Source organism: Myotis nattereri, assembly GCF_964212035.1.
Source record: "Myotis nattereri genome assembly, chromosome: 11".
Taxonomy (NCBI): domain Eukaryota; kingdom Metazoa; phylum Chordata; class Mammalia; order Chiroptera; family Vespertilionidae; genus Myotis; species Myotis nattereri.
Window position 1 is genome coordinate 7,105,279 of NC_138086.1, and position 18,744 is coordinate 7,124,022.

Here is an 18,744-nt window from a genome sequence, read left to right on the forward strand (position 1 = left end):
GAAATCTGATCCAGACACTGAGATCAGGAACTGAGTACATCACAATCATTGGCTGGGGTGTGGGGGTGCTTATATTCTGAAAGTACAGGTATGTGAACCAAAATCTCTGAGAAATACACATTTGACAGATCCCCTAGATAATTCCTAGAAACTGGAGGTTTAGGAAGTCCTGGACTAGGTGAATAAAATCAGTCCCTTTGAGGTTTAACATATAAGATCACACACCTTTCCCATTCCTCTATGACAATATGTGTTTGTAACTCCAGATTTCAGCTCCCTGGACCTCTCCAGGAACTTTCTAAATCCCAGCTTACCCACGTACTGTCAGTTCCCGGAACCTTCTCATCTCCATTTTGGCCAGGACTCCTTGCATTAGCAAAATTTCTGGCCTTTGCATCTGTGGCACTTTCTCCATTTCTGCTCTGGTGTCAGTCATGGGAGTGTATGGATTTCCATGGGGATGAACATTATGAAGGCTTTGGGGTGGGGGGTTCCTGCAGAAATATGAACGCCTTTAGATTGAGGACCAGGCCAGCCCATCATCTAAGTCATTTGGCCAGAGACAAGGTGTTCAGCTCACCTCTGTCTTTGCTTCTCCTTGTGAAGTGCCGACTGGAAAGAACAGTCACCTGTGGTGACCAGATGGACAATGTGAAGAGGTGGAAATAGAAATGGAAGGTGAAGCACAGACAGGACTCAGACAGCATGTGGGGGAGGGTGGAACAGTTACAGGCCTGAGGGCACAAGGCAGCTGGGAAAGGCCTTACATCTGTTCTCTGGAGAGCATGTGAGTGAGGGGCTTCACCGGGCTGAGGCTAAAGAGGTAGACTGAGGACAGACTGCACTGTGCACAGGGACTCGGTGAGCATAGAATGTTCGATTGTATTAAACGATGACTGATAGGCTGGAGTCATTTTACTTGGAGAAGCCTCAGCTTTGGGGCAGGATGTCAGGAGTTGGAGGGGAGTGTCCCAGTCTCTCCAGGACACTGGACATATTTAGATGCATTGAGACAGGACAGTAAGTTGACTTCCCAAGAGCAGAGTCAGAGCCTGCAGCTCACCTGGGACATAGGTTTCTTCTTCACTTTCCAAAACCAAAACTCCAGTTCTCTTCTTGTTTATCTCCCAGGCCAACAACTCTAAGTGTTTCCCTATCACTGAGCAAGTTTTCTAGTTCTCATGGTTTTCCAAAGTCTCCCCTGGCTGTGGAATCTCTTGGGAAAACTTAGTATCTACAGCTTTGGTCACTAACATAGAATTACTTGGGAAAATCTAATATCTAAAGCTTTCTCACTACCGTAAGTGTTACAATCTCCTGTCTGCCCTTTGAATTTGATGTTCCTGAAAAGACAAAACCAAAGTCTCCAAACCCTCTCAGAGTATCATTCTAAATCCAGCCCAGGTCCTTCCAATGTTCTTCCCTCTATTCTGACATTCTGGGGAAGTGGGAAGCACCAACTGTATCTGTGTGGTGTCAATAGTTCTTTGGATTTGGCCCGGTACATTATAGGCAGTTAAACCTATTTAATGAATGAATGAATGAAACTGTATTTAGGACTCTTTTGGGTAAGCATGGGAGGACAGAAGAGATGAAGAAAATGCCTATGATAAGAATATGTGCACTGCATACTTTCCCCCTGGTGTGAGCTCTGTGAGGGGAATGGGCAAACTCAGGACTAAACAGATAACTCCAAACATGTTTAAGGTGAAACAGTAAGAGCCCTGAATGTGCATTTTAGCTGAATCTGTGCCCCTGCCCAGCTGGGAGATATGAACTTGACTAGCTTATACTTCCATTCCCGAGGTATAAAGTGAGGTTAATAAACCTACTGTGGTCTCCATGGAAGAGGATGAAGAGGGTATCAGATCATGCACTGGATGAAGTGTGACTCACCAGGTAGAATGTTAGAGAACCAGGATGGAGGTTTAAACGGGTGTCTTATTAGCAGGAAGTAGGTTTAAGAGGAAGGGGAGTGTGGAGAAGAGAGAGAGTGGAGAGAAGGAAGAAGGAAGGAGGTGACCTCATCTAATCCTCTCAAGACCCCTGAAGAAACAACTCAATACTCTTAGTTCCATTTTTGTACAAATTTTTAACTTTTACATTAAGCAACTTCCAAGGTGGCACAGCTGGCCGAAGGCAGGACTGTGTGTCAAACACAGAGTGTCCGAGACTCCAGCCAACTCTCTATCCCCAGGCTACCAACCACTCCTGACTGTTTTCCCTGGCTGGAATCTGGGAGAAGTATGGTTGAGGCCACTGAAGCCTCAAATAGGGACAGCTCTGCAGGGTGTGGACCACCAGGGAAAATGGAGGTGAGGTCATGTCTGGAATGATGAAGGGGACTCCCCTAGAGAAATGCCCTCCAGATGGTGTAGCCAGGGTTACAGGGATAGACAGTGAAGATTCTCCTGAGTTCATAAGGCTTTGGTTGGAAAAGCAGAGTTGAGACACTGTTGTTCTTGTTCCAAGGGCTTCCGGGGTTCCAGATAACCGGGTTATGTTGCTTTCTTTAAGCTTTGGGATTTCACAGATGACTTGATCTCCAGGTTCCAAAGACACCACGCAGGCCATGCTAAGGCTCATCCTGGTGGGGAAGACAGGGGCTGGGAAGAGCGCCACTGGGAACAGCATCCTGGGCCACAGGCCCTTCCTCTCCAGACTCACAGCCACTCAGTGACCCGAGCCTGCAAAGTGGGGAGCTGCAGGTGGGAGAGGTGGCACTTGGAAGTCATGGACACCCCAGACCTTTTTGGCTCCCTAGTCCCCAGGACAGACCATGAGGTGTAGAAGATGCTACTTGCTGTCCATGCCTGGGCCCCACGTGCTGATCTTTGTGACTCAGCTGGGCTGCTTCACTGCGCAGGATCAGCAGGCCATGAGTGAACTCAAGGTCCTGTTCGGGGACAAGTGGTGGCATACACCATCGTGCTGTTCACATGCAAGGAGGGCCTGGTCGGGACTCTCCGCAGGATTTCCTGCACCACACTGACAGCCTTCCACTGTGGGCTCTGGTGGCCGAGTGCGGGGGGCACCTTGCACAACTGGGCAGTGGGCAGTGACCTAGAGGCCTGGGTGCAGGAGCTGCTGGTGCTGTGGAGCGACTGGTGCTGCACCACTTGGTGCCCTCTACCCCAATGTCGTGTACCACCTGGCACAGGTGCTGGCTTTCTAGAGTCCCGAGGAGCATCTGCCACAGGTGGCAGCAAAGCTGGTGGGCTGCCTGTGCGGGCTATGAGGACATGGGCTTTTGTTGTGGCTGCACATGTGGATGGCGGCAGGGAAAGTACGCACAGCTGAGCTGCTGGGCTTCCTGGTCCTGTGTTGCCAGCTGGAGTCCAGAGGCCATAGCTGAGGTTTGTCCTGAGTGACAGAATGTATATAAGAAGGGCTTGGAACCATCGCCTGACAATCGCATTCTTCCCTGGTGCTTGTGCCTCTGGGCCCGCTGGCTTTCCTTGTGTCCCTCAGTGGCAGTACCTACAAGCCCAAAGACAAAAATCCTGCCCACTTCCATCTCTCCCCAAACCTGCCCATGGAACCTGGCCCTCCCTGAGCTCTTCTTACTGGAGCCCAACAAGGGTTGCTCTTGCCTGTTTTCCACTGAACTCAGGCTGTGGCCTCAGATCCTGGGATGACCCCTGGTTGCACCAGGGGACCAAGTGCCTTATATACCCATTGAACAAACACACTGCTCTGTCATTCCTAAATCCTCCTGCAAAAACCACACACCCAAGTGCGCGTGTGCGCGTACACACACACACACACACACACACACACACACACACGCCCTTCCCCTCCACACATACACATTGGGGTGAATGTCCATAAGAAGATAAGACACTGAACTGTCCATCTGTCCCAGGAAGGGACATCTTCCCCTGTGTCCCCATTCAGATCTTTTAGCAGCTTGAATGTAGAGGCTTCTACAAGTCCAAGAAAACTTTAACCAGAGACCTAAGTCTCTAGGAGCCACTGAGACCTTGGCTCATCTGGACACCCACACTTGCTCTGTCCCCAGCATCTCTACCTTCACACACAAACTCAAGCCCACCTCCAATACTGCTGGGTAATTTCAGATCACTTCCCCACAGTATCCTCCACCTGCTGCCTTCACAGACAGAGATTCCCAGGTTCCTGATGCCCTTATGTCACTAAAGAGCCATGTAAAAAATGGAAAATAATCTGCAACAGTTGAGTTCATATTGGAGCGAGAGGCTCACAACCTGGAAACCATGGTAATAAGAATGAGAACAAGTGCCAAATGCTGAGACTTGATGTTTCCTCTGCGGCCAAGGGCATTGTGGTTCAAGGGTTATGCACAGATCCCAGCAGAAGCACTTACAGGGAATCTTGAGTTTGGTTTTGTCTACTTGTCAATATCCTTTTGCAAGGAACAAACAGGAAAACTTTACCGTTGTCACTTTGCTGACGAAGGAGATGGTCACTGATGAAAATAAATGAGAAAAAAGAATAACAAAGTGTCTAGTGTGAGCAATGAAACACTTGATTATTGGTCTTTGTTTGGGGAAGAATGAGGCCCAGAGAATCCCCAAGAATGTAGGAAGGAGTACCCAGGGATTCCAGGGGACATGTACACCCCACTATGGCTGCAATCCAGGCCACTAGGTAAGAGATTGTGTTGGCTGGCTACACATCAATTAAAAGACAGAGATTGTCAGAGTAAATTAAAACACATGACCCAACTGTATGCTGCTTACAGAAAAGTTCTTTCAAATGTTATGGTAAAAACAAGCTGAAACTTAAAGGATGGAAAAGATAAATGGTGCAAATATTACTCATGTAAAAGGAAGAAGGAATGCTGTATTGATAGCAAATAAATTAGACTTCAGAACAAAGAAATTTACCAGATTAACAAAGATTAACATTATATAGTAACTAGAGGCCTGGTGCACAGAATTCATGCACTGGTAGGATCCCTAGGCCTGGCTGATGATCAGGCCCTATCTGTGGGGTGACTGGTGGGGTGAACAGGGGGCCCCCACTGGCACTGGCCTTGGCTGGTCTGGTACTGCCTGCTCGCCAGCCCCACCCTCTGACACCAATGCTGGTTGCCTTCCTCTCCTGTAGCCTCTCTCTCTGGAACTACTGCTGGTATTTCCACTGTTTTGCCGATTTGCATATTAGGTGTTTATTATATAGGATAAATAGGTCACTCCACCAAGAAGACAGAAAAATCCTAAATATGTCTTCCCAAACAACGGAGATGTGAAATATGTGAAGTAGAAACTGATAACTGAAAGGAGAAACAGACAAATCCACAATTATAGTTAGAAACTCCACCATCCCCTCAACAATTGACAGAAACAGGCAGGATCTAGAAGAATTCCATAACACCCTCAATTAGTGGGTCTACTGATATTTGCAGAAGTTGTTATTTGCAAAAAACATTTTTTTCTGGTGCATGTGGAACATATACCAAGATGGGCCATATACTGAGCCATAAAAAAAATCTCACAACATTTAAGAGAATTAAAATCACATGGACTATGTTCGCAGACCACAATGGAATTGAGCTGGAACTCCATAATGGAGAGGTAGCAGAAATATCTTTGCACTGCCCTATCGGCAGCATCACAACTCCCTAAATGGTCATCAGAATCTGGAATAATGTCTTGTTGATAGTCCTCCAAGGTCAAATTCTACCTCTAAATATGGACTTTTCGGGGCTTGGAAGACACACACCACACTATCACTGAAGGATGGAATATAAGGGGTAAATGGCCATTTCCCCCTGTTTTTGCTACCTGTTGCTGAAGCAAATCTCCTTTGTTGAAAAGAGCAGATGATATTCCCCACCCCACATTCATCCCCTGGTTCCTTTTCCACTAAGAGGACAGATAACCTCTCTGAAGAAGGGACAGCTTCAGTCTTTGCTCACCCTTGGCCAGCACTCGCCCATAAGGGATGACATGCTAACTCTGTGAGCATGATCAGCCTGGTGTAATTTAGCCTCTTCATACAAGTTTTGAGAGCAGGAGCCTGGTCAGGGGCAGACATCGTCCCAGATGAGCTCAGAATCAGCCTCACAGAATACTGTCAACACCCACCGGTTATATCTCTGCAAGGCTGTGAGCAACCTCCTCCTCGGTCCACTCACTGTGGTTTCAGGAGATCTTTAAACAGGAGGGAGACTGCTGTCTATTTCTGACAAAGGAGAAAACCGGGGCCTAGAAAGAGTAGATGGCACACACCAAGCCTCACACTGTCCAGGATCAGGAACCAAACCTAAGTCTTAGAGCTCCTCTTGTCCCTCAGGAACCTCTTCAGATAAGACTGTGAGAAATGTGGCAATAAAACCATAAGTCAGAATTGCCTGAGAGATATCTGAATTAGAAAATCCAGTTTCTCTTCCCTTGTCTGTGCTCAATTTAGGAAAAAAAAAGAAAATAAGCCTAGTATTGAGAGAGGAATGTTGAAATCTCTAACTGTAAATGTGCATTTCACTATTTCTCCATTTATTTTTGTCAGGATTTACTTCTTGAATTTTGAAGCTCTCTTTCTCTTTTTTTTTTTTTTTTTTTTGAAGCTCAGTTACTTATGAGGTGAATGAAAATTCAGTATTATTGTCTTATTGATGAATTAACCTATTTATCATCATGAAATGTCTTTCCTTATCCAGGGTGTAAAGATGGTATCATTCTGAAGCCTGCTTTGTCTGATATTAAGACAGCCCCTGCAGGTTTCATGTACCTAATCTGGGCATGGTGTATCCTTTTCATGGTATATCTTTTTTAATTCTTTTCCTTTAACCTGTCTGTGTCCCTATATTTAAAGTGGGATTTCCTTTAGACAGCATTCAGTTGGGTCTTGCTTTTTTAAAAATCAATATGACTGCCCCATTAGAGCATGAAGATAATTTACATCTAATATGATTATTGATAAGGTCATGTTTAAATTCATCCTCTTTCTATTTGTTTCTGTTTTTCCCATCTACCTTTTTTTTTTTTGCCTTTTCTGCTTTTATTGTGAATTTTAAAAATTCTGTTTTATCTCAACTGTTGCTTTATTAGCTATATCTCATTTGATTTTCTTAGTGGTTGCTCCACAGTTTACAATGTGCACCTTTAACTTATCATATTCTACTTTCAGTGAATATTATATCACATCACATGTGCTGTAAGGTCTCTTCCCACCTTCTGCATTATTGCTATACATTGTACATTTACACAAAACATAAACTCAACCATATATTATTATTTTGCTTTCAAAAGTCAATTGGTTTTTGCAGAAATTTTTAATTGATAAAAAGAATATCCTCTGTTCATCCACCCATTCACGATTTTTGGTGGCTCAGTCCTTTGTGGAGGTGCCAGTTGTCACCCATTTTCATTTTTTGCACAACTGACCCATGTGTGGATCAGTCCTGCGCAACCTGTTGTTCAGTGACAAGAAATGGTATACATATAAACACATCTAAGCAAATTTTAAAATATTAAAAAAACACTAAGTATCTTTTATGACTACAATATTATAAAGGAAGGGTATAATGATAGATACAACATTAAGAAAGAAGAAAGATCTCAAATAAATAACTTAACTTTACATCAAGGAACCAGAAAAAGTGAGACAAACTAACCAAAAGTCAGCAGAGGAAGGAAACAGAGATCAGAAAAATAATAGAAAATATAAAGAAAACAACAATGCTAGGAGCTGTATTTTGAAAAGATAAACAAAATGTACAAACATTTAACCAGACTAATATTTTCAACTAAAGAAGGCTCAAATAAATAAAATCATAAATGAAAAAGGAGACATTACTACTGATGTCACAAATATACAAAGGATCATAAGAGACTACTATGAATAGCCATGTGCCAATAAATGGATAAAATACCTAGAAACATAAAACTTACCAAGACTGAGTCATAAAGAAACAAAAAATATGAATAGGCAAATAATGAGTAAGGAGATTGAAGCAGAAATAAAAAATCTACCAACAAAGAAAAGCCCTCACCAAATAGTTTCACAAGTGAATTATAGCAAACATTTGAAGAACAATTATTACCCATCCTTCGCAAACTCTCCCAAAAAGGGCTGAGGAAGGAAAACTTCCAAACTCATTTCATGAGGCCAGAATAACTCTGATATCAAAATCAGACGAGGGCACTATAAGAGAAATAAAACTAAAGGCCAATCTCTCTGATAAATATAAATGCAAAAATCCTCCACAAAAAAATTAGCAAACTGAACTCAATGGCACATTAAAAGGCTCATAGGCTGCCATCAAGTGAGATTTTGATAAGGGTGAACTTCCTCTTATTAGAGTAAACCTGTACTGTGTTATGGTGGGTGTCATTGTTAGGACAAGAATCTTAAGGTTTGGGCAGCTCTTACTAAATGAATTTTGTTAAGTGTTTAAATGTAGCACAGTATTTTGTAGGCATAGTGGTAAGCAAGATGAGCTTGACAGGAACCCAGCCCAACCACAAAATTGTAGCCAACTGCAAAGAAGAAATCAACATTTAATTAACCAATTAGTGTATAAAAGCACTCCCTTTGGGGAGACAGAGCTTTATCTGTGAATCCCCCCATCTCCTTTACTTGCTGAAGGAAATAAAACTACCTTGCGACAACCATGTCTTGTGCTTAAATCGAGCATCCAAAGTGTGAAAGCCTTGAGTAATATCATGAAACTTTAGAGACAAAAATGTCTAAGGCCAAGATAGATTCGGAGATATAGGATTTAAGAGTTGCTGGTGAGTGAACAATAGCTAGTACAGATGTCAACCAAAGAATGGTTTCCTGCTGTGGATAACAAACACTCCTCTACTTGCAACAAATGAAGAAAATGCTATGGTACAATGACTAAAATGATCACATTTATGAGTTTGTCCTCATAGCCAAACTCTTTTCAAGGTAATAATTTGCTTGTTGCTTCTTACTATGTGTTCCTAAATTTAAGACAAAGGTTGGTGTGAAGTGTTAAAAAATACAAACTTATTTCCCAAACAATGGCCTCTAATCTATAATAATAAAAGCATAATAGGCTAATGAGACTGGACAGCCGAATAACCTTCTGGACATCAATCCATACATCCTTTTGGATGAAGCCACAGTGGTGTGGGCTGAGGCAGAGGTGGTTAGGGGCAATCAGGTAGGCAGGCAGTTGTTAGGGGCTATCAGGCAGGCAGGCAGATTGGGTAGGGGCTATGAGGAAGGCAGGCAGAGTGGTTAGGGGAGATTAGGCAGGCAGGCAGAGTGGTTAGGGGCAATCAGGCAGGCAGGCAGATGTAGGATTGAGCCTAAAACGGCAGTTAGAAACTTCCTGAGGGGTCCTGGATTGTGAGAAGGTGCAGGCTGGGCTGAGAGACCCCTAGCCCCCATGCATGAATTTTGTGCACCAGGCCTCTAGTTTTGCGTACTTTTCTTGATTTGCAGATGGGAGAAGCTCAATGTAACTGTTACAGGTGCCTCCAGAATATGTGTGAATAATGGGCGCAAGGTTCTGCATTATGGTGGCTTTTCCCTGCAGAAATTTTCAGACAAAGCATTTCCAAATGGACTTGATCACTTATCCAGCAGTTGTTAGTGAAGTGCCCAGTGAGGAACCCATATTGGAATGACCTTTAGAGTCCAGCTCTGAGCAACAAACAAGTGCTTGGTCTCAGGCCGCACCAGAAGCCACCCGGAGTGTGAAACCACAAGAGCAAAGTATAAGCCAGTGTCAAACCCAGTCACCTAGAAAACAAAGGACGATGAGGCCGAAAGCTGCAAAACAGGAAGCACAGCACAAAACCGCTTATCTCAGCCAACACCATGAGACTGTGAGACAAAGAAAATCAAGAATGAAAAAGAAACAGAAAGCAATCAGACAACTGAAATAACAGGCAGAAACCAGCAAACAGATGGGAAAACCAGTTGGAGAAAATTCCAAGGAGGCAGCCCTTTTCCTGATTTGAATGGAGTCTTTTAAAAGTCAAAGAAAACAAATGGATACCAGAAATAACCACACATAGGTCTTCTTTTAAACCTGACGGGAGTAACCTGAATGTTTTTTGGTCCACACTTTCTGTTTGTCTATCATTTATCCAATATTCCGAATATCTGGGAAATTTAAAAATGTTCGTTAAATTGACTTTTCCTGCCTTTCAATACAAAGTGGGGAGGAAGGAGAGGAAGGTGTTTTGTTTTGTTGTTTTTTAAACCAAAGCTGGACGGTCTAAAAGAGACATGTGATTTTTATCCACTAAGGAACAGAATCTCATATACACAAATAAAAGCATCTTAAAAATTAGAGGGGAAAACAGTTGTTGGTGAAGAGCCCAGCGAGGAACCCATATTGGAAGGACATTTTGAGCAAAGAGGAGAGAGTCATCAAAGTGAGAGAGGAAGGCTGTGTGCTGATTCTTGTTCTTTGCAGTATCTCCAGTAAGTTTTCTAAAACTAAAAAAGAAAGAAATGGGTAAGAATGAATAGTTCTGCATAAATACCAGTGGGTTTTTGTTTTGTTTTTAAGAAACCTTATAAATGGTGTATTTGGGGCTTTCAGAGTCACAGACTGAAGTAGAAACAGTGCACTGTCACAGGAAAAGCTGAGGAAAAGGAAGGGGGACTCTTAGAAACAGAGGGGAGGACTGTGAAGTCTCCCATGCTGTGTAATGATAGTTTGGACCAATTGCACCAAGTCACCAAGGAGGAGGGGACATTCATCTGATATACGACTGACAAATTATACATTGAGGGCCTTGGACATATCAGATATTGGGATGCAATTCAATAAGTAAAGAATAGTATAAATCCCAGATATCTATACTTATATATGGTACATACTTCTCACATATGTACTTGTATTTATAAGTTGCAGCATTTATTTTTTTTAAAATATATTTTATTGATTTTTTACAGAGAGGAAGGGAGAGGGATAGAGAATTAGAAACATCAATCAGCTGCCTCCTGCACAACCCCTACTGGGGATGTGCCAGTAACCAAGGTACATGCCCCTGACCGGAATCAAACCTGGGACCTTTCAGTCCGCAGGCCGATGCTCTATCCACTGAGCCAAACTGGTTAGGGCATAAGTTGCAGCATTTAATTTGCTAGTATTTTGGTGAGGATTTTTATGTCTATACTAGAGGCCTGGTGCACAAATTTGTGTACAGGTGGGGTCCCTCTGGGTGGCCTGCAGGGATTGGGCTGAAACCTGCAGTCCCACACTACCTGCAACTCCTCTATGCCGCTCCCACTCATCCCAGCCCCACTGTGCCTGCCATGGGCTTGCGCCCAATCAGTTCTGATCAGGAGAGGCTCCTGCTGGAGCAGCAGCTCTCGCTAGCCATGAGCCCTGTGTCTGGCAACCTCTCAAAGGGAGTGACCTGTGGGATTGGGCTGAAACCTGCTCTCTGACATCATCTGAGGGTCACGGATTGCGAGAGGGTGCAGGCCAGCCCGAGGGACCCCCCCTGGTGCACAATCGGGCTGGGGAGGGACCGTGGGAGGGCTTCAGGGTGTGTTTGGCTCATCTTGCTCAGTCCTGATTGTCTGAACCTCAGCAGCAAGCTAACCTACTGGTCGGAGCATCTACCCCCTGGTGGTCAGTGCACATCATAGTGACTGGTCAACCAGTTGACTGCCCCCTGGTAGTCAGTGCATGTCATAGTGAGCAGTTGAGCATCCTTAGCATATCATTAGCATATTACGCTTTGATTGGTTGTTCTGTCATTCAGTCTATTTGCATATAACCCTCTTATTATGTAGGATTCATAAAGGTTATTGGTCCATAGTTTGTTTTTTCTTACAGTATCTTAAAAGGACACTGACCTCATGGAATGAATGGTTAAGTACTTCCTCTTCTCCTGGTGTTTGAAAGTATCTGCAATGTATTGATGTTAATTCCTTAAATGTTTACTGAATTCACCAGTGAAGCCATCTGGTACTGGGTTTTTCTTTGGTTGTAGGTTTTTATTTTAATTTAACCTCTTTAGATTTTATTTTGGCTTGAGTCACTTTCAGCAGTTATTATCCTTCTAGGAATCTAATGTACAGCATAAAAATGCAAAAGAAGAAAAGAAAATTTTGTAAGCAGTTAGCTGAAAGCTTCCTGCTGCCAGAGCAAAAGCCATGCCCTTCCCAGGCCCAGCTCAGCAGAGCTCCCAGTGTCCGCCCAAGCAGGACGTGGCTATGGGTCAGTCTTTGCCCCAGAATTCTCTACTGCATAGGCATAGGCTTTGTCAGATCTGGGGATCTCTTTGTCCAACCCAGCTACTTTCCTTTTCTTTTCAAATGTGAGCTCTTAGTGAGGTCTGACGCTTCCTCTGCCCCATGGAGTGGCTGTGCCTGGCAGCCCAGAGCTAGGTGGACCAAGAGCTGGACAGCGGGAGCCAGGGATGCTGGTCTGGTTGCCTTGGATGGTGGTGGGCAGGCAGACTGGGGAAACTACGCTGCTGAGCGCCTTGGTCCTGTTCTGCCTGTGACTTGCCAGGCTCCGACTCAGGCCAGGACCCACAGGGCAGGGCTACACCTGACAAGAAAGGAACCTGGAGCTGAGTGGAAACTAACACTTCCTTCCACAGGAATCTTGTGGCTGCAGACAGAGTTTTAATGACACTAAACTGAACCCTATCAATGTTGCAAAGGCCCAAAGTTCACTTTTTAAGGTTTCAAGTCTCCATTTGGACTAGAGGCACACAGTTTGTTTGTTTTTTTTTGTTTTGTTTTTTTAAATATATTTTATTGATTTTTTACAGAGAGGAAGGGAGAGAGATAGAGAGTTAGAAGCATTGATGAGAGAGAAACATCGATCAGCAGCCTCCTGCACATCTCCTACTGGGGATGTGCCCGCAACCCAGGTACATGCCCTTGACCAGAATCGAACCTAGGACCTTTCAGTCTGCAGGCCGACGCTCTATCCACTGAGCCAAACCGGTTTCGGCAATGCACACAGTTTTAAGATTAATTTATCTAACTTCAAAACATCCTAAACTGTTTTTAGTAGTCTCCATGCATCTCTCCTCTCTTGAAAAAATACAGAAATTGTTGGTTGTTTTTAGTAGAAAATGGATTCATGGTAAAGAGCAAACAACCATTTTATTTTGAGCTTTTTTAAAAAAGAAATTTAGAAACTCCCTTCTTCCATTAGGGAAGCTGAAAAGAAAAGAAAGAAAGGAAATGCATGGTCTAGGTCAGTGATGGCGAACCTATGACATGCGTGTCAGAGGTGACACACGAACTCATTTTTTTGGTTGATTTTTCTTTGTTAAATGGCATTTAAACATATAAAATAAATATCAAAAATATAAATCTTTGTTTTACTATGCTTGCAAATATAAAAAAATTTCTATATGTGACACGGCACCAGAGTTAAGTTAGGGTTTTTCAAAATGCTGACACTCCGAGCTCAAAAGGTTCGCCATCACTGATCTAGGTGGCTTATAAACAACAGAAATGCATCTTCCACAGTCTGCAGGTTGGAGGTCCAAGATCAGGTTGCTGCATAGTTAGGTTTAGGTAAGGGCTCTCCTGGGGTTGCAGACCGACAACTCCATTTGTGTCCTGCATTCCATTTTCTGGCGTGCTTTATGGCTCTTACAAAAGCAAAGCAAAACAAAACAAAACAAAATAAAACAAAAAGCTCCTGTTTGCTCTTGGAGAAGCCAGGGAGTAGCTGGTGCTTTGGCAGAAGCTGCAGACCACGGAGGTGAGGCTGGTGGCTGTACCATCGGGTTTGACAGGGGATGGGCCAGCCCATGAAAGTTCTTCAAGGCCACATCATTAGAAAACCAGATGCCATCCTTAGGTTGTGTAAGAATCAACCAACCAAACAACCAACCAACCAAGTAAATAAATAAGGCTTTTCTTATTTCTATTCTGAATGTGGGAGAGGAGTTTAAAGAAAGGCACTTCCTTATCTTAGCCATGCCGAGGACCCACCTTTACACTGCACTTCGTTGCCACAAGCGGTTAAGGGCCCAGGAAGCCCCAAGGTGGGCTACCTAGTTGGGTGAGCTGCAATGAGGGACCAAGTGTGGGGAACCTGAGGGGCATGCTGGCTGCAGCAGCGAGGGGCTCTGTGAAGCATGGCTGCAAAAAAGTCCATTGTTAATTCCTGCTTTTAGCATCTTCAGCAGCTATGCTGGGTCCATTAAGGAGCTCTGAGACTGGGAGGGATTCCATTGATAACCTGAGAGGCTCAGGGAGGGGCAGGCATTGGGGAAATAGATGGTTCTTAATATTTAATCATGAAAATAACCTCATGAACTATGAGAGATAATTATCATTAACTTTCTTTGATTTAAAGAGGAAAATAACCTACTGAGAGTTAAGCAATTTCCTAAGGACAAACAGAGACAAAAATCAGAATTGGAACTTATTTTCCTTACTGGCCCTTCTGGCATTTTCACCAATCCAGGCTTTCCATCCAATTTAAACTGCTTCTTTACTCACCTGTTTATCCATTTTATACTACATATATGTCCTCGAATATCATAGCTTAATTATTTGTGACTGCATCATTCTGCGAAGATAAAATAAACTGCTTTGATCAGTTCCAAAAGGAAATGGCATAGTTTAAAATATTTTATATTTTTAAAATTATGACACTTTCTGATGGAGCTAATGAGAGTATAATGTTGTGAACATGATCATGTTGAATTAACTGTTAATCCTCACCTGAAGATATTTTTTCCATTGGTTTCTTTAGAAAAAGTGGAAGGGATGGAAGGAGGTGAGAGAGAAGAGAGAGACATCAATATGAGAGAGACACATTGATTGGTTGCCTGGCATTGGTTCCCTGGCATTGGTTCCCTGGCATTGGCGAGTGATCAAACCTGCAACACAGGTACGTACCCCTGACCTGGAATCAATCTGAGACTGTTCAGTGCACAAGCCTTCAGAAACACTGGCCAGGGCCCAAGGCAATTTTGAATTGAACGTTCCTCAATGTTCCTTCTCAGGTCTCACTTTGACAATATTCTGTGTTAGGTCTAAAAAGTGTCTGGGCCTCAGAGATCACATTCTATTGTGAATAAGCTCCTTTGAAAAATAAGATCTCCAAATAATCAAAAATCTCCAAATAATCAGGACTAAGTTTGCGAGAACTTTAGCTCTGGAGAGCTCATGTCTTTTTAGATGACCACAGTACCTGTCTGTTCAAATTGTTGAGTTTTTCAATATTTTGGCATTTGCTATAACCCATGAACACAGACAATAGGGTTGTGAAGGCCTTGGGCCAGAGGTGAGGGCAGGTTGGAAGGGATTAATGGGGGAAAAAGGGGGACATATGTAATACTTTCAACAATAAAGATTGAAAGTAAAAAAAAATATTTTGGCATTTGCTTACTCATAGAAAGACCTCAGAGAGCTGCCATAATGGGATGGCTTATTGCACAAAGAGTGGCATGAAATACCTAGTTCTTTGTCAGTTGTCTTGGGAAGAAGACTCAAGTTTGGGTGCCTGATGATTATTACTGTGAAAATATTATACTAATGGTGGCAGGTATTTATATAAACTCAAAGAGAGCAGCTAAATGTCACATGGCATCCCCAATCTGATTCTCAAATTGTGCTCTCGGTAATTTGAAGCATTTATTCTTAGAGAATGTTTAACAGTTTCTCCTCATGGTCAATAGCATTTCTTCAGTGATTTTCTTTTTCAGATACTTTGATTCTGACCTTTCCATCTTTGTCCCCATTAGATAACACAGTGCCTGGCATGTAAAATGGGATCAGCAAATGTGTGGAATATGAACGATGATGTTGACCTTCCCATACCCCTCCATACACTAGGTTCCTAGTTATGGACTTCTGACCACTGTCTGAACTTTCTAGCACCGGCATCTTCTTATTAAACAGCTTTGATCCATCTAGTAAAGTGCTCTTTCAGGCTGTGCCTTAAAGGACTTCCCCCTGAATTCAAGGTTAGGCCCTCTGACCTCACTTATGTATATTGGGTGGTTTGATGCTATAAATCAATTTCTTGTGTAATAATCAGCATAAAACAGTACCTATAAGAAGAGCTTCCTTGATCTGCACATATACCAAATAAAACTATTGGAATTGACCAACAGAATGTGGGAGCCTAAGCCCATATTGTGTTCTTCATCTCATGTTGCAAGGTAATTGTCCCATGTTCACTGCTCCAGCCTTAAATATGCGGTCAGTTGACAAACAGGAACATAGCCCTGCTCCCGGTTGCCACCAGAATAAACCCATACATAATGCTCCAGTCCTTATAAGCCCCACAGGCTGCTCTGTCTGATGGCAGAGAGGGGGCAGCCAGCACCAGGGGTTGCAGAGCCCATCAATGTCAAGTTCTTAGAGTTGGTCTTCCAGGTCCTCCTTGGATAAGTAGTGCTTGTCTGTCTCAAGTAGGAACATTCTAGAAGCAGAGTCTTGAGAAGGGTCTTGGGGAGTAAGGCTTGGCAGGTGCTCCTGTGATGAGTGCTGGGATGGGGTTGGGGATAGGGTTTGGGGGCTAGTGTCCCATAGGAACTTTTCTGTGTCACAGGGGCTTGTTTCTGAATCTGATGGGGCTTGGGGTCCGTCACTGCCTGCTAGCCTCTTCCTCCACACATTGCTTATCTAACAAGTCATAAAAAGGAAATGGGAGGTGGCCTGGCAGCTGGCAGGCTCTGACAGGAAGCGTCAGATTAAGGGGACACAGCACACAGTCCCAGCCCTCTGGTCTCTAGATACTGTTTGGCCACTCACTCCAAGGACCTGTCCTTATTGTGGGGGTCTGGGGGAAGGCATTCAGCAATCCCCTTTCTTCTTCCTTCCCAGCAGTCTCGCCCTGGAACATCGGCCTCCAGGGAGCTCCTGTGTAATTGTAAAGGCCTGGTTTCCTTTGTGTCTGCCCCACGCACCTTCCTGAAAACTGGGAGCACATTAGCAGGGCCACAGAGCACAGCTCCGACCCAGGTAAGGAGATACTGGGGTGGGTCCCAGTGCCTTAGAAGTGTGAGAGCCCATGGCCTAGTAAAAGTCACTCACTGCTGGTGTGATTTCAACTTCTAGTTACTCAACTTCTGGGCTTACCCATCAGTGAAGGGGGATGATGACGGTGGTGCTAGGAGCAACAGAGGGTTGACAGATGTGGGAAACTTTCACCCTGTGCCCACACCCCGGTACATTCCAAAGTGTTCCTGGCTTTCTAGCTAATTGACTACCCCATTGACATTTCATGGGGATTCACAGGCTTTCATGAAGCTGAATGAATATTCTCATCCCATTATACAGATGGAAAAATTGAACCTCCCCAGGTTCCCCATTAAATAGGGAAAATCTTCTTAATTTACCATCTTAACTTCTTAAGTGACACCTCCACTGAGCCACATGTCCCCAAGTCACAGACCCCTGAGTACACATTATCTTAGGACTTTGTCCTTCTGCAAACCACTCCATTTCCCCCCAAATAGCCCACACCTTTCCTCTGACAAGAGGTAGGACTCGGCTGTATGACAAACAGTCTCATCTTCAGGGCACCTGGAACAATCCATTTGCTGAAATTTCTGTAAGAGATGTACCCAGAAATTCCAAAAGCTAAACTATAAAACAGGGGACTGTAAAAACAGGAAATATGGAGGCTGTGGCATTGAGTGAAGGAGACACTTGTGAACAAGGCAGACAAGATATAGTTTGATTTTCCTAAAACAGCATGAGAGAGCCTGCTTTCTGTACAGAAAAGTATCTCCATGATAAAACCAGGCTCATGTAATTTTAAAATCAAAAGGTACATTATGTTCATTTCCTTCAACCCCCTGTCTGAACTAGACCCTCCTATTGTCCCGCCAATGCTGTTATAGCCTCTGCTTGCACACTGACTGCCACCCTCTCATTTCGGAGAAGATGAGTAGAATTTTCCTTTTAGACGAGGAATATGCCTCCATTCTCTGTCCTCCCGCTTTGGCCTGATCCAAGATTGACATGCACCACATTCCTGCAGGTCTGCCATGCTTCCCCCAGTCTTTTCTTAAGCTGTTTTTGTTGTTGTTGTTTGTTTGGTTGGTTTTTGTTAACCCCACCCAGGATATTTTCCCATTGATTTTTAGAGAGAATAGAAGGGAGGGGAAAAGGCAGAGAGTGAGAAACATCGGTGGGAGAGAGACATATCCATTGGGTTGCTTCCTGTACACACCCCTCCTGGTACTGGGGATTGAGCTTGCAATGGAGGTAGGTGCCCTTGACCTGAACTGAACCAAGGACCTTTCAGTCCCTGGGACAATGCTCTAACCACTGAGAAAAACAGGTTAGCTCTACAGTCATGTTAATACTTTGTGACTCATTTTAGCATCTTCATTTATATCCTTTGTCACTCTCCCCAGACACTTTGTTATGTATTAATTTCTGCGTAAAAGCCCATTCTCCTCTGGAAGTCTCCCCTGCCACCTGACACATTCAGAAGACGACTACCCTGCATCTTAGCTACTGTTACCTGAGTTTGGTTGACTTTCAGTGTCAAGTAGCCTGCTCCTTTTGGGTCACACAAAATATCAAGTCAGTAAAACACAGGTGCTTTTAACCTGAAATGCTTCAATTTAGAGCAACTCCTGCCTCCTGCAGTTTTCTCTTTGAGTAACCTATTTTGAAAAGGCATCCACCCAATATTTTACAGTACAATTGTCTGTGCTGGTTTCAGGGCAGGCCTCCAGCCTGTTAGCCTCAGTTTTTCTCCTGACCATGGATAGCCATATTGTATGTGGGGGTCCAAGAGGCTGGGGACTTATTTAGATTAATTTTTCTCTTGTGGACTCGAGAATTCACTGGCAAAAGGAGCTACTTTTCAGT